The 18164-nt window shown below is 39.6% G+C and overlaps 1 protein-coding gene across 9 annotated transcripts in view; it reads right to left on the minus strand.

The window, feature by feature from the left end:
• The window catches only part of Hr3 (nuclear hormone receptor 3 ROR-beta), a 179198-nt gene that overhangs the window by 68906 nt on the left and 92128 nt on the right, over positions 1–18164 (minus strand). The window lies entirely within an intron of this gene.

Below are 18164 nucleotides of genomic sequence, written 5' to 3' on the forward strand. Positions count from 1 at the left end.
TGTTTGCGAATTGTAAACGATCAAAAATGGTAAAAATTGCAATTTTTCATGATTTTCGGCCTGCAACAGCCATTTGCATTTTTTATTACTAATAAAAGAGCAGTGCACACATTTTTATTTCGTATAATTGATCACAGAGTATTTTATTATATAAAGTTAGCTTCCTGAAACTAAATTAAATCGTGGCGTTGAATCTTTTACTAAATATTCTCTGTCAAACATCATCAAACGTTGAACTCATCAGCTCAAACGACGGAACTTTTGTAATTACAGCGTTCTTGATTTCACAAAATTCCGTATAACAACGTGCTTAAAGTAATTCAGCATATAATTTCTATAAATAAGTCTCTTAACATCTTATCTTCGCGAAGATCGACATGCGTGAAGTTAATTTGGTCTAGTTTACGTAAAATACAGAGATTACGCGAATTGGGTATTACCAATGCTAACATGTATATTAGTTGAATGCTTAATCGTTTCTCATGTTACCACAACGAAGTTTAATATTCCCAGTAACGTCATGTTTGAAACATCATGACCCCTGTTGACTGTTTCGTTTTAAGAACGTGCATTCGTATGACTAATTGTTTTTAAACTAGCATTATTGTACTGCTTTTTTTCGCATACTACATTGCAGTTAAAATTTGATTCAATAGCAAACGCAAACTTCTTTTCCCACATGACGAGTATACTGGCGTTTACATTTTTACATTTCAACAGTCAAGAGTTTAATTGAATTAAATAGTTGTTTGAAATTGATGATTAAGTTACTTTTCAAGAAACGAGCTTTGGAACAGCATCTGTCAGAATTTGTCAAATTGTTAATTTTATCGAGGAACATTGGCGAGTATTGTTGCAGAAAATAAATACTGCTTGACATACGCCAAGGTGCAGCAAAATGGCGGAAGCCAATAGTACAACCGAGTACATTTTTATCTTATCGAGTAACCAAAACTGATAAAGTGGAAGGAGTAAGCGATAAACATGATGGAGATTCTAACACTAAGCCGGGGCAACCATTGCTTAAGCCTGGAATCTAGTATTTCGCAAGGTAAAATGAACAAAATATCTTTTTATGCATTTTTATGCATTTATAAAGCATCTGGCTGGGTGAAAAAAATGAAACAGTCAAAAATTCGAAAAATCCAAGAATATTCTTATGACGTTTTCAACGTAAAAAATCGATTAAGGGATCAAGTGAATTTTTATTCAACTCCTGCAGCCCGCAATCGTCACAAAATATTTCTATTTTGCATAAAGTACCGCAGTGTAGTAATTAGTAGACTGCGGATGTCCTTACAATTTTTAATTTTTGTAAAATTAAGCATTTCTTTAAAATTTCCAGATACCATAAATGCATAAAGCAGTCTACTATTTATTAGACTGCGATGTTTATGCAATTTGCAATGTTTGTAGACGAATTTTAAGAAAGTGGAATGAAATGGAATTTGATTTTCTGTCGCAGAAGCCTTTTTAGATCAGAAATCAATGAAAATCGTGCTAAATTCTGTCATATTTTATATCGTAGCACTGTTTGAAAATTTTCAAAAGCCATAATTGCATAAAGATCCGCAGTGCAGTAACTATACATCGAAAGCGATAAAAGCTACACATAATACACGCACTATTTATATTTTCTGATTATATTGACAAAAAAAGAGTGGTTATCTTTAGCTGCGTCGTTTTCCCACAGTTTCAGGGTATCCGCGCTAAAAATACCGAGAAACCGTTACGCCAGTACACCATAAAACATTATTCTAACTTTACAATTCGTGTCGGCACGCCGCGGACATTAATGATCACGGTTGTATGGTGATCACGTCATAGCAAGAGCCGAGTCGTAGTCATAGTCGTCAGACTCGCCTTACGCAATCTTATCGTTCGTCTCGAGCTACAATGCCCTTTCCCCTGGCTTTCTACGTTCAGACGGTTCCAGTAACGAAAAAAAAACTCGGACGTCTTCCATAAACCTTTGGAACGACCTTAATAAACAGAAACCTTCGTAGTTTTTGCACATTGATCGTATCGTCGATCGCACTTTCACCCCACCTAAAAAACGTCCACGCTAATTTACCGAGGCAACGAACGGAGACCTGTGATCCGCGGATCTGTATCGATCTTCCGTTTCATCGACAGCTCATGCTAAAACTCAAAAAAGCTCGACCTGACCTATCCTAACATTGTTATACACAAAAAACAAGCAGAAATTTATCGGCTCAAGGTCATAACATCGTAGAGCAAGTCAGCTATAATGCTACGAAATCAAAAATGCATTTTCATATTTAAGAATCCTCATCTTCTCTGTCGAAGAAGAACTTTTCTCGAAATTTTATCGCGTCAACAGTGGAAAAGTTGATGTTAAAAGCGAGTTTTAGAAGAAACTCTGACAAATTTCGTTAGCTCGACTTGCCTCTAAGCGGGAGAGCCGAGAGTGTTGCACTATCAAGCAGGAAACATTGACATTTGCGAAAAAGAGGAAGCAGCGTTTCAGCGAGAAAAATGAGAAGTTTCGAGAGAACGGAAGGGGAATCGGATGAAAAGGAGCCGCGGGGAACGGCGAACAGTTGGTCAGCTGTGACGCGCGCGGCGATTGCAAAACATCGGATCGAAAACTTTCGCGTGTCTGTCGCGTTGGTGCGATTCCAACGACGCGACGCGACGCTCAGCGGAGAAAGGGGAGAAAGGGTCCACGAAAACATCGTGCACGCGTTGGCTGCTCGGTTGCGTAACAGATCCCCTTTCCTCCTCCCTTCGACGTGCCACCTGCTCCGCGAAATTCGCCTTCGTTCTCTTCGCTTTTTCCCCCTGCGCCGTTCTCCCGCAGCAAATCCGCAGCGACGCGACTTTCTGAGGATTCCGGCGCTCGCCACGGCACGCATCGCGACCGCTGCTCGCTGCTACCAACTCATTTTTCCATTTACATTCACGAAATACGCATTCGACGGAGCGGCGAAGACGCGCAGACAATTCCCAAACAATTCGAGCGCGATTCATCGACGTCGACCACCGCGAAACAAACATTAAAACTTGTTTCCCACTTGACTATGTGAAAAGTACACTGTATAAAAAATTCTGAAAAGATTGAGGACAATATTTCATTATTGAATTTTTATCCAAAACTTCAATTCGAATTTTTTTAAACGTGTTCGCGTAATACGAAAAATCTGACAAAAATACACGTTGATAATCATGATGAGACTAACATAACAGTTAGACTGCGGATCTTTATGCCAAATAAAAATGTTTTGCATTTATTTTGAGAAGCAGGAATAAAATGGAAATTGATTTCATCCCTTAGCGACTTCGTTACATTAAAAACAACATCGCAGTATTCTGAAATTTTTCCACTCTCTTTCACTGTTTCATATTTCACCCAACCAACTTCTTCATAAACCCATAAAGACCCGCAGGCTAATAATAATATAAACGTGGTGTACTCTGAAAAACTGCAATACATATAAAATCGGCAATGTTATGCTTCCGGATTTTTCAAAGGGTCATAGTGATCCGCAATATCATTTTAGCAGTTCGAAACAGAGTGAAACAAGCTTCCATCGTGAAAAATAAAATGTTACACAAATCTGACCTAACCCAACCGATAGAAGTAATCAGACGAGAATATTACAAGCTAGTCATAGAGGGTCAGATTTGAAACCGGCGAAATCAATTTTCGGGATATAATTGAATTTCGGGGAAGAAGAAATGCCGCGATGGCGCCGCGCCGTCAGCACTAATCGCATAAATTAAGAAGAAAATAGTGGCCGATCTCATTAGCAAGCGGATCGATCGCGCAGAAGCTCCGAGTCATTTGCGAGTAGCCCGCTAATGAGTCTAGCGACAGAATGCGTGTGTAGAGATGCATTCGAATGGACACATCTAAATTGGTAACGAGTGTGACGAGCCAAGAGTGCCGTTCTTGCCATGCTGTCCTACATCCACTCGCAGTATGGCAGTCGGTTGACTCGGGAAATTGCCGCTCGATAATCTTTCTTCCTATCGCCGCCTTCCTGCTTCTGTTAAATATTGAAACTTTTCCGAGATAACGCCGCCCCGCGCGCGATTCCAATCCGCAACTACCAGACGTAGACGGTTCTAGCTAGCGGATACCGCCGGCACCGTGCAGTCAGTTTTCTGCGTCACCTGTTAACGCCTGAGAACCTTCGATCCTTGAATTTTATCCGGCGTGTTCAACACGGATGCTGGGTAATAAGTCCGACAGCAGAAAAAACGATATTACCGTTCGTAATAACGGCACGCAAATACTATGTAGCAAGTTCAGAAGAAAAACGCACATTACGTACAAGGCTGATCGCTAGACTAAGGATCTTTATGCATTCACAGCGAAATTCAGAAGATGGAATTCAAGATACAAGAGAGATGTCTCTATTCGTATTAATTATTACGGGAAGAAATAACGTTAAATGCGATCGATGCAGACAATTTTTACTTTGCATAAACAACAAGAACAATTAGTTTAGTAAATGACGTCTAAACAATAAGTTGAAAAAATGCATTTGGTCGAAATTGTGAAAAACAGTACTAAAATTTGACTGGCCCAATAACGAAAATTTAAACAATGTATCTTGTCAACTGGTATAAATGATATACGCTCCGAAAATTTCATTAAAATTGGTTAATCGGTTTACGAGTTATAATCGATCAAAACTGGTAAAACTTGCCACTTTATGGTGCACTAGAAATTACCACTTTTGATCGTTTATAACTCGTAAACCAATTAACCAATTTCAATGACATTTTCAGAGCGTATACAATTTATATAGGCCCAAGTAAAGAAGTTGCAAAAATCAATTTTTACTATTATTTGCCACAATTCCGTCCAAATGCACTTTTTCAACATATTTTTTACACATCATCTACTAAACTAATTCTTCTAGCCTTCCAGAAAAATTGAAGTCGTTTGGTCCATTCATATAAAAGTTGTTCTGATTTAAAATGTGTGGAGTCAGTTATGCTCCTTACTGTACGTGCGTGAGCTCGGTTAACGGGCCGCGCCGCGCCGGCTGAAACTCCTTAAAGCGAGATATCTCGATATGAATCGCGAAACCCATTGTCGGACCCATGCGCGGCGCTTCCACTTGCGATCACGTTCTCACAGGGTCACGGTGGTCCACAATATCGTTTTAACAGTTCAAGAATAGAGTCCGCGGATTAAGTCTCCCCACTCTACCTTCCCCCTCCACGAAGCTAACACGTGACGCGTCTCGTCTCTATCGTGCATACGTCACAACGTCACGTGACTTCTCCGGCATAGAGGGGGTAAGTGTTTCCCCTCGATTCCAGCGATAACAACTCGAAATATCACTTTCGTCCGAAAGCCCTATTTACAGGACCCATAGAAACGTGCGCAGTGCGCACGACTGGAGAACCCCTTCTCTCTCCGCGTGTTTTTCTCCGATTCACATTTCCACGGACAATATCGTTTGACCTATCGTTAATGGCGTATCGAGCCGAATACGTGCGCGGGGCTGCCGCGGCATTCATTCGGAATGCGAGTCGGAGGATCGTCCTCGTGGAATCTGTGAACACCAACCGCCACGCTTGTACAGAAATTTCTGCGGATATTGAAATCGCGTCGAAATTTCAATGGGTTTCATATTACACGTCTGTACCGCTGCCATCGGCGGAAAATCAGATTCGAGAAATCGGTTTTCTGCTGTGAACAATTATTTACGAAAGCTTTCGATTTTGGGAAAATAATTACGGCGACTGTTTAAACGATGGAAATAACACGACGAATTTATTTAATGTTTATTTACTTCACGACTTCCACTACCAGTGTACCAGTTCCCCCACCATCAACTATATTCATGTTACCCCTACCGAGAAAAGACAAATCTATCTATCAGTTCGTATTTTTGTTACAGCTATCATATTCTACGACGATTCGTGAAAACTGAAGTTTCCTATTTTTGTCGAATTTTTTTAAGGAATTTTTGAAAGACAAAATTAAGAAAAAATTGAAAATTGACTAGAACTGTTCTGGAGTCTGTTGGATTTAGCAGTTTACAATTATTGACCATTATTGTACAACATTCATGCATTATTATTGTAATAGACAACGAGTTAATTATTCAACGGCGTGTCTATTGCGGAAAAATGTAGAGCACCACTGGTCTGCTGTGTCCGCGGCTAATTACGTATTCAAACGAAATTATATAATTCATTATATCCGCTGGCGAATATTTCTGACATAGTTGCAATACAGAGATTGCATAATTCTCGCAACGATACATTGAACGCGATATAATGTAACCACAACAATGCGTGAACATTTTTTCGAGTCAGCCACCAGTGAAACGGTAAATATTTGATATCGACCGCGCCGCGGTATTTATAAACATAGCGCTGTGCACGATATCAACATTCTATTACGTCTTCGTGCCTTGACTTGTCGGAATCATCTATTCTCATTCGTCTCGTCTCGGCGGTCAATTATCTCCGTCGGTTCTTTACACCCCGTCGCTCGCTCGCTCGCTTTTTATCTGTTACGAAACAAACAACGTCCACAGTGCGTGATCCGAGTCATTACATTACTCCGAAAGAAAGAGACTCTGTGAACACGGCAAACAATCTCAAACCCGAACTATAAAAATGCAATAATGAACCTTTCAAAATCTGCTGCGATAAATTAAATAAGTTAAAGTTTCGGTCCACAATTCTAGGAATGGTACAGTAATAAAGTCTTGATCCAAGTCGGACGGAGTTGTAGGATTTTGGTCAGGTCGCCTTCCCCGTCCACTGAGGGGGATACCCCGCGAGGGGCCCAACAGCTCGAACTGCCTCGGTCGCCGAACAGTGTGAAGAGTAAATATGCCGCGTAATCCAATAACAAAACTTCTTCATTTTTTTATGGTTTGCATGTAGCTGCCAACAAAGTGGGGGTTGAAAAATCTATTTTATCGAATATCCCCTCTCTCTCTCTCTCTCTCTCTCTCTCTCTCTCTCTCTAAGCTATTAGACGATTTCAAATTTCAATTTGTGAGTCGTTGAATGGCGAATCTTTTGGAGTGAACGAATTTTTCAAAAAATATGTTAAAAATTAACATTTTTTAAAATAGAACGTTACAGTTTCTCATGACAATTTGTATACACAGTCCGTAAACCGGCTCGCTGCGTAAGCTCCCTTGTCACAGGAAGAAATTCCAAACAGTCACAAGCAAAAACGAGATTGTTGGTCGAGTTCTACATTCGCGGTTAATCATTCGCAAAAGACCGAATCCCAAAGACACGCGGACACTGTCAAGCGATGGCATGCCTAAGCCCCGAAAACAGGAAAAAGAGAGGCATGAAGCTGGCGTCGGACTTCTTCACAAGCCGGCGAATTAAAAATTAAATTTTCAACTGAAGCCTGTATCCCCCATTCAACCCTCCCATCCGTCAGCGGCGCGCGGCGTCGGTCGCGAGAGCACCCACTCAGCTCTGAAATTTTCCGACTCGTTAAATCGTCGCATGAAAAAAAGGAGCGGAGAGAAAGCCGGAAAGAGGGACGGAGAGGAGAGAGGAGCAAAAAAACACATACACACAAAACACGCATCCATTAAAGGACGAAAAGGAAAAAAAGGAACGGAAAAGCGGGGTCCCTCTCTCTCCCTCGTTTTCCAGGGAAAGAGAAAAGCGGACGAGACGAACAAAAACGGGAGAGAAAGGGACGGAAAAAAGAACGGGGGGAGAGCGGGTTGAAAGAGGCTCGACCATTGTCCGTCGTTTCCACGATAAAGCTCGCGCTTTTGGACGATGAGAAAACGTTGCACGTGCGAGAGAGCGTATTGACGTCTGCGCCGCGGAACGGCGTGGGATACGTCAGCGATGACGACGTCGCCGTCGACGACGACGACGACGAAGGAGACGACGACTACTAGGATGTCGTCGTCGACGTCGTGGTTGGCGACGCGAAGTGAGCTTCGGTTGCACGGGCGCGCGGCTATCGATCTGCGAGCCCACGCTTCCGTTTCTCCTCCTGTCCTCTGCCGCGCGCCTCACCCTTCAGCAACTGCAGTTGCAGCTGCAGCAGCAGCAGCAGCTTCGCGACCCAACCCTCTCGCTGATATATATATATATATATATATACTTCAACCCCTACCCCTCCCTCTCTGTATCTTCCCACAGAGTCTGTCTCTTTTTCTCTCTCTCTTTTATACAGGGTGAGGCGCAAGAAACAGGCCACCTGAATAACTCGGCTGCTATTGGTGTTAGGAAGAAATGCATCTCACATGGAACTTGCTTGGTTTCGAGGGAGCATTAATTAGATGTTAGTAGCTTTTTTGTAGGTGGACGCGTATGGGACATGTGAAGGTCAACTTCATTTTTTTTTTAATGGAATGAGGTATTTTTTTATACATCAATCGATACAGTTGGACATTCGTTATAAACAAGTATCCATAAGTACCCATGTATGTCGAAGAGTTAATAGTTCAGGAGATATTTCAATTTAAATAACTCTAAAATAACATTACTGTCGTACTAATTGTAAGACGTTAGCGTTTACTTGATAGTGTAAATTGAAGAGTTGAAATTGAAATTGAACAATTGACGTTGAGAATGAAATTGAAAAATTGACGTTGAAATTAAAAAATTGAAATTGAAGAGTCGAAATTGAAATTGAAGTTGAAGGGTTGATATTGAAGTTGAAGTTGAAACTGAAGTTAGAGGGTTGATATTGAAATTGAAGTTGAATTTGAAACTGAAGGGTTGATGTTGAAATGGAAGTTGATATTAACGAAATGAAATTGAAAAATTGAAGTTGAAATGGAAGAGTTGAAATTAATGTTGAAATTGAAAAATCGAAGTTGAAGAGTTGATATTGAAATTGAAGTTGATATTAACGAAATGAAATTGAAAAATTGAATTTGAAATGGAAGAATTGAAATTGGAGTTGAAATTGAAGTTGAAATGGAAGAGTTGAATTTAAAGTTGAAATTGAAAAATTGAAGTTGAAAATGAAGTTGAAGTTGAAATTGAAAAATTCAGTTATTCAGGTGGCCTGTTTCTGGCGCCTCACCCTGTATACCTGTTCCTAGCTCTTGGTTTCTTTACCTCTTCCTCCCCTTCGCCACCCTCTACCACGATCCCACCCCTTTCTTTCTCTGCTCTTTGCCGTCTCCCTTTCGCTCTGCTTCCAACTCCCTCTCTCTCTCTCTCTCTCTCTCTAGCCTTCGCTCTCCTAAGCGACTATAACGCGCGTGTTTTAAAGGCTAGGTGTTCCTCTTTCCTTTCTTCGTCCGTCAACCCTCTCGCCGTCCCCGCGAAACCCACCACCAGTCCGACTGCTCCCCGTCGCCATCCAGCCTAGTTCCTCTCTTTCTCTTTCTGCTCCTTTTTTTCTGCGCTCGCGATTCTTTCTTCTTCCCTCAAACGTATTCCGGAGCCAGCGCAGCCGGAGTTCCAGTTATGTGAATAATGAAGGGCTTAGAAGTCGAATAATTAATATCTCTTTAAGCGGCGTCGTTGAACGGATCTCCTCAGACCGGTCCACGCGTTTGTTTTAATGGACCGTTTTCTCGGAGACGTCTCGGGGCTACTCCTACGTAGAACGATCACGCGATACGAATTTTCTTCCGTTTTTGATTTTGCTCTTTCGAAAATTCGCGTCCCAGTTTCCAGCGTCATCGTTCCCGTTCGAAAAACGCCGCCGGCGGCCGTAATGATCGCCGGGGTATCGCCTGACATTTAAATGGTACATCATTCCCATGCCGTGAATTATTTTTTCTTTTATGCATACACTGTGCCTCCAAGTAAAACTCGGACAGTTTCCTCTCTGTGCTCTGTATGAAGCGAAAAAACATTTTTAAACAAAATATAATGTTAGGTTCGAGTGCGTATAATTTCCCCGAAACTAAAAATAATTATTTTCTAATTCTAATGCTAATTCTTTATCGTTTAATAGCACTTCCCTGTCATGCTGAGTTTAAAATTGTGGGGATTAGAGTGGAAAAAATATTTTCAACGAGAGGGGAGAAAAAGAGATTTTTGGAGAGTTAAAATTTTGTCAGAAAAATTCGTTACTTGAAAATGGGGAGACTATTTCGGAGCAAACGTCGCTAGAAATAGGTAAAGTTCTACCAACGAAATATTACATTCAATGTCCATGATTTTTAAAACGTTGAAGTTTGCTTCTATTTTTAATAAAAGCAGTTTTATTCCGTAAACATTTTTCTTACAATATCGACCGTTTTATCCGGCACAAACAGGTGAGCGTTCTAGTTTTACTTTATCCATTGCACGTCGAATTTTTCAATTACAATACAATGGAGATACGCGCGGCCCGCACGGAGAATAATTTGCACACACGTTATCGAATGATATTATTTCGTAGCATTGTTGCACGCCGAGCTGACCCAAATGAGTGTCCACGTTTTTCATACGTGTTCCGTGCAAATGAACATAATAATATTCCTGCCGGTTCCGCCGTAAAAGGTTCTCTCGAGTGATTTGTTTCGTTTCGCGGAATAATTACTGTTGCTGTTTAATAAAAACTCGTAACATCCATTACTTCCCCGGTTCCGTCGAAACTGCCGAGTTCTCTGACCCGCCCCTCTCACACATTTCGCGCTGAAACTACCGTCACGTGACCGGTAACAGTTTTTTTATTACACAATTATTTGGAAGGATTCTTCCATGGGAAATGATTGTTGAGAATGAAATTGGTAATTGAGAATCATAGAATTATACTGGGCAGAGTCGGGCAAACATTTTTATGTAAATAAAAAATTTTTGTTCCCTCAACTTCGAGGGAATGCTTAGCATTTTCCTGAAAGCAGTCGTCGCACGCGTTCGAACGTCTGCGGCTCGGCTTGCCGGTCTATCGTGTAAAGACTGAAACGCTTACCTACTTACAGTAGTTGTACCTATTACTATAATCTTATCGCATCGTGACGTCTATAAGGTCGATGATCTTTGAATGACGGGAAGCACACGTACGCCGGTAACGGAGCTGCATATCGGACTTCTTTTACTACGGGAATAATTATGTGGCAATTATTTCGGAACGAGTCGCCGACTCGCAACGTATAATTGCCCCCCCCCCCGTAATTCCGAGCCGAAAGGCAAACATCGGCCTGCGTTACGACCTACAATCCACAATATTACAATAAACAGTTTCCCAATAATTACGTCGCTATTATTACATCGAGCGTTCTGTTTAACAATTGGAAACATGGTGGAAACTCAAACGGACGTTCTTCGATTTTCTTCTATGAAAAAATCAAAGGATTTTAATCTTCTTGGGATGACAGTCAACTCGTCGTTCGTATTCACTGCAATCTGCCTTGCTTCTTAACGCAACAGATTCTTTGGATAATTAAAAAACCATAAAAATCATAGTTCTTTTTCATTTATTTCCGCAAATAATGGTAATTTTGAAAAATACTTAAAAAATAAAAGTTGTAGGTCTCATCGAAGTACACATTTTATATCCTATTGATTTTTGTCATAAAGACAATAGTTTTTGAGAAAAACGATATTAAATAAAGTGAATTAAAGTGAATAATTAACTATCATTTTTTTCTCAGAAAGTATTATCTTTATGACAGAAATCAATATAACATAAAATGTGTATATTGATGAGGTCTACAACTTTTATCCGAAGTATTTTTCAAAATTCCCATTATTTACGGAAGTAAATACAAAAACTATATAAATTTTTTACACAGACAGAGTTAATTCGACCCCCGCCGAGTTATTTTGGGTCTGACAGCCAAAATAATAGGTATACGTGAAAAATCTATATAACCTTTTTTGTAGAGCTGTTTATGAGCTTCATTTTTTGTTTGAAACTTTTTCCTGTAAAATCAATATTTTCGAAAATATTTAAATTCATTTAAAGTTATTTAAATTTGGAGCTTCTTGGGATAGTAGAGACTTCTACCGTACTTGAAAGTAGATGTTCACTTTAGAGCGTGAAGTTGTTAATTAAAAAAACAGCAAACGTAGCCTAACAATTGTTCCTAACGCGAGAGTCGACTATTCGCTGATTCAGTTCCATTAGCGGACTATTTTTCGGGAAAACAGGACCGGCAGAATTTTGTCAGTTTACTCGGGCGGAAAATTCGACGGGAACGCGACAACGAGAGAAGCGATCTTAATGGCGCGATAAGTACGAACCGGAGAGCGTTCACGTCAAAACAACAGACGTGGATCGATTTCGTAACGACAACCTTCGAACCCGTTCGTCGGTTCTGAAAACACGCCGAGAGAAGGATGAAGGATTCCCACTGTCGAACACACCGTTCACCGGGAGACTCGCGTCACTGCTTTGGCTTTCACTTGCGAAAAAAAAATACGAGAAACCCCGTCGGCGACAACGCGAGCCGGATGTACCTTCGCGTGCCCCGTCACCAGAAAAATCATCGGCCCCTGCCGAATCTTTCAAACTTCACCGAAGAAAGCACGATACAGTTTCCCCCTCTCTGTCAGCACTGGATCAGTCACGTGGTGTACAGTCGAGGACAATATTAACTGGACACACTTAAAAATCAATAAAAAAAGGACTTGAATTTTTTTAAGATGTTAAACCGACCAGTTTGCTGGAGAATGAATAAACAAAAATTTAAGAATTTGTTTAGATTCTAATTGATAGGAATCATACAAAATTTAAGACATTATTAAATCAAAGAACACATTTTTTAAATTACCGTTCCATCTCAGATAAAAAAGTTCACGAAAAACATCATGTCTCCAAATGTTCACGAAATTATAATAGAGGAACGCGTCACGTGATCGGGGCGTGGCGTGGGGACGCTCGCGGCCGGGGAGTGGGGAAAAGACGTCGCGTTGTGGAAGGTGTAAGACAGAGTGGGAGACAAGCCTCGATCTGGCGACACTGGCACGATAAATAGGAATGGCTGTGCAACGTTCGTCCCATGTTTTTGCAATTCAATAGGACCATTACCGGAAAACAATTTCTCTATTTATTTCCCATCTCTGCAAACTGCCGCGCGGAAACGTCAATACCGACCTGCAACCCAATTTTCAATAAACGCGGACGTGGACGCGAGTCATTCTACTTTTGCGACTGTAGAATCCATTTTTCGCTTTGTACACGCGAATCGAAAAAATTATAAAAATACCAGATTTAACGCAGGTCGATGCCAGGTGTTTATTTTTACTTCGCTGGAAATATTGACAAGGAGAGAACGATCTTACCCGATTTATTTCTAGTTTGTGTGAACTGGCGCAGTTTATTGATTGCAACCCTCGCGCTAATACTTGGGTGTAGATATTTTCAATTTTTCTTTCTCCTTTTTAGTGCATTTTAATATAAGCGTGGTTTTTAAAAAGCTTCTTTTACATACGTATAATATTATATACGTAGGGACGCGCGGAGTGGGGAGCGCTGAACGCGATCACGTACTACCGAGCGTCGCGCTGCGAGGTGTAACGCTTAATATTAAAATTTTTTCTTCTCCTTAACGCATAGTTTTTTTTTTAAATTTGTTTTTTAATATTGCATTGTCATCCAGTTCTGAGCTAAGTTTAAAGTTTCAAGCCTCTATCTCATCGGAAAGTGGTTTAAAATTCGATTACAAGACTTGACACATACTACAACAACGACTTGGCAACCTAATAAATATAAGCGTGGTAATAAAAATTCATTTTAACCCTTGATAGTCTTTCCACGTTGAAAGCAACATAACAATATTCTTAGATCTTTTACATCTTTCATCGTTTTATATTTGACCCAGTTAATTTCTTCATAAATGCATGAAGATCCGCAGTCTAATAATAATCGATCGACGATTTGTCGTCGTGATTTTTTAATCTAGAGCGAATGTGTTAATTCCTCATCTCGATTGAGTTGCATCAATTAGCTTGCATGTCTGCGTATAACGTAAATTTAAAATATTCTTTTCCGTACCTTATTTTAATATTTAAAAAAGAAAAAAATTAACTCTTCCTCTCGATTTCGAAATCGTAATACTTATCTATTTAAATAGTATAAAAGTGCAGATAATTCTCTTATGTTTACAAATTACTGTTTATAAATGCAATTGATATAACTCTCGCAATTTTGTTTTTATGTTGTTGATATATTATAAAACATGGCCGGGACGTGGCGGAATTGTTAAATATTGTTATATTTCTTATTTATTTACGAAAAAATGTAATCAGAACAAGGAATTTTGTGTGGATTCATTTTTTACATTTAAAAATGACGGTACGCGGACTTTTTCCGACTGTACTGAACATATTTCTACGAATTTGATTCTATCTATAATAAGTATACGATACCCATTTTTGATAGTAAAGCGTCAGCGTCAGTGTGCGATAGCCGCGATTGTCAGGAAATAAATGATGAGGCACGAAGTTAATAATCTAGATCGCAAAACGTACGGTTTCGACTACGAAATGGGGCGCGAGCGCTGAAAATATCCGAGTCGAATTAGTATTATCGGAAATTTGCTCACCTGACTGGATCTACCATATTTAACTCGACGACAAGCGCAAAGCACTTCTGATAATTACTGTCAGTGAATAATTTCTACGAGGCCCATTAACGTTGTAAATATTTATATACGTTGATACTGTGTTGTCGTAAATAGGTCGATGGTATTTTCGATAAAGTTGTGGTCGTCGCGTTTTGAAGTAGCGGAAGGTATGCAAATGGGCGCTTCGCGGATCCAGGCCTAGTCTTGTGCGAGCAGCCTTGTAGATCGTGGAAATTCAAACGACTCCTTCGACTATTGGAAATAATCAGAACCCTAACAATATTTGCACAATATAATTTGGTACGGTTACACGCAAGACTGGAGCCGGCAGATTAACCCTTAGCACTCGAATGGGGACTGCGAGGCGCCATTAAAAATTGTTGTGCCATTATTCAAAATATTGTTTACGTTATTAAAACTATAAATAAAAAAACTTTTTAAAAACCACGCTTACATTAATATGTACTAAAAAGGAGAAAATAATTTTTTTAAAGGAGAAAAAAATTATTTTCTCCTTTTCAGTACAATTTAATATAAGCGTGGTTTTTAAAAAGTTTTTTATTTTCTACTTTTTAGTCTTTACATGTATATCTTGTAATCGATTTTAATTACCAGCGTTGCGGGGCGAGGTGTAACGGTTAATATTAAAATTTTTGTTTTTCTCCTAGACGCACAGTTTTTTTTTTTAAATTTGTTTTTTAATATTGCATTGTCACCCAGTTCTGAGATATATTTATAGTTTCAAGTCTCTAGGTTATCGGGAAGTGGTTTAAAATTCGACTACAAGAATTGACGCGTACAACGACAACTCGGCAAGCTAATATAAGCGTGGTAAAAAATTACAAAACACCAGATTTAACGCAGGCCGATGCTAGGTATTATTAATGTCATGTTGGATATCATGGCCGAATTTTAATTTTGGGGGATGATCGAGCTCCGAAGCAATACGGTTGCCGTAGATCACGGCGTTCGGCTGAGACAAGATCGGGGGACAAGAAATCGGAACGCAGTCCTCGGAAGTCGAGTTAATCGGCCAATCTAGAGGCAGCAGAGGCTGCTCAGAAGAAATTCGTTTTCTCGTCATCGCGAAGGCAGGAGGACATTACCAGACGACGACGACGACGACGACGTTACCGGGCGTTCTTCTTACGAAGCATTTGCGCAACCGACACTTACGTGGGTACTTTCGCTTTGCATAATTTAGTCGCCGCGTTTCGATCGCGTATTCGTATACGTATTCGTATTCGGAACGACTATGACTCGTGACATCGTAAACTTACTTTTGAAACCGTTCCTCCTGTCTTTCGGTTGTTTTGCGAGACAGCTATCTTCTCTCTCTCTCTCTCTCTCTCTCTCTCTCTCTCTCTCTCTCTCTCTCTCTCTCTCTCCTCACTGTGATTCGCGGAACTCGCGACTTCAGACACGCCGCATGTGCGAAACGATCTACGGAGCGACTCGAGAACCGCCTCGTGTTTCGTAAATTATGCGGTCCATTTGAAAATTCCGCCGATTATGAACGTCAGTCGCGAACTTCGCGGAATTCATTCGGAACTTAATTATGCGACGTCGCTCGCTTTGAGGTGTTTTGTAGACAGCGTCGATGAATGAACGCTCGCGCGTCGTTTGTGTTGTCTGTATCTATTTCATCTGATACAGGAGTGGTCAAAGAGTTCAGATTTTCTATCTTGTTACGTTCGGTATTGAGGTTGGAAAATAGGGATAGAGATAATTTGCTTAATCACTCAATCAAATTCATTACTTCACGCCAGTTCAAAAGATACAGGTTTATTCGAGCACGAATCTACAATACGGTAAAGTCGCGTTTACTGTCCAACAATCTGCGTTCTGCACGGACAGTGATCGCATACCGACATCATTTTTTTATGACTGAATGTAGAGAACGTAGAGAAGGATAATATTATTGATTAATATTATTGATCGATATTATTGGTAATATTATTGATTAATATTATTTATATGATAATATTGTTGATTGATATTATCGATAATATTATTGATTAATATTATTGGTAATATGATTGATCAATATTATTTATGATATTATTGATTGATATTATCGATAATATTATTGAATAATATTATTGATTGGTATTATGGATAATATCATTGATTAATATTAAATAATTTAAAATCAATGACCCCTGCGCCAACAAATATCGTTTTTGACCTTCAGCTAATTCAAAAGCGCGCAACTTTAGTCGTTCACTGGAAACATTGCATAAAAGATCGCCAGTCCTGGATTTAGAGAAACAACTATCGCGTCGTAGAACATTCTGGATACATCGGTGCTTTCGGATCGTATTTGTATTCGAGTCGGTGCGCGACGTCGCGACCGTAAAAACAGTTTTGAAACGATTCGGGGTACTCTTGTCGCTGATTTCGAAACTCTCTCTTTCTCACCGTTTTCCGCAGAACTATAGTTAACCCTCTCTCCGTGTTTTTGTAAATTTGAATTTTGCTTATGACTCTCGCTGTCATTGTTCAGAAGCAGATGATCTCTGTACTTCATCATTGTTGTCAGTAGACTGTCAGTTATTTTATTCATATAAATTTGAATAAATGGTCTACGAACATTTTTGTCTATGCAAATTATTATTTTTCCTGGCTCAATCACTGTCATATTAACCTGCAAAAAAATGTTCAAATTTTCAGCTCGACCTAAAATATTTTTCAGAGTGGATTAACTGTCATAAAACAGAAAATTGTCTACGAATAAGTCATTTGTTTGCAACTAATGGTATGGTACAGCGCGAATCGAAGAATGGAAAGTAGTATCGGTTTTCTTAAATGTTTATGCATCCGATAATATCATTGTAACGATCGTCCGGCAGCAACGATTTCCTCCTATTTGCTAAAATTATCGGTTTGGTAGCGATTCGACGCAAACGCGGCCGGATCGATACATATTTACGTACGCGTATTGGCATTATCTAGTGGTCCGATCATTTTGGAAGTTACATCAATCACGTGGCCAATGTTTGAGATCAATTCGTGCAATCTTGCATGATAACGAGATCGAATAATCGATGGCGACAAACCCTCGAAGTTACGAGACTATTTGGGCGCGTTTATCGGACATCAAAGTTGAAACACCGCCGTGTATCGAGAAATTTGTCTACCGTGACTCCCGGCTACCCCTCCTCCCGAAAACGGCGCAGCCATTTTACGAACGATTTCCCTCCGACGTTGTTTATCGCATTTCCGAATATTAGCATCATAGCTCTAAATCATAGTTTTTTCCATTTATTTCCGTAAATAATGGTAATGTTGAAAAATACCTCAAATAAAAGTTGTAGATCTCATCGAAATACACATTTTAAGTCGTATTCATTTTTGTCATAAAGACAGTAGTTTTTGAGATAAACGATATTAAATAAAGTGAATTAAAGTGAATAATTACCTATCATTTTTCTCAGAAAGTATAATCTTTATGACAGAAATCAATATAACATAAAATGTGTATATTGATGAGGTCTACAACTTTTATCCGAAGTATTTTTCTAAATTCCCATTATTTACGGAAGTAAATACAAAAACTATATAAATTTTACACAGACAGAGTTAATTCGACCCCCGCCGAGTTATTTTGGGTCTGACAACCAAAATAATAGGTATACGTAGAAAATCTATATAACCTTTTTTGTAGAGCTGTTTATGAGCTTCATTTTTTGTTTGAAACTTTTTTCTGTGAAATCAATA

The sequence above is a fragment of the Lasioglossum baleicum genome, chromosome 17 (genome assembly GCF_051020765.1).
Source record: "Lasioglossum baleicum chromosome 17, iyLasBale1, whole genome shotgun sequence".
Classification (NCBI taxonomy): Eukaryota; Metazoa; Arthropoda; class Insecta; order Hymenoptera; family Halictidae; genus Lasioglossum; species Lasioglossum baleicum.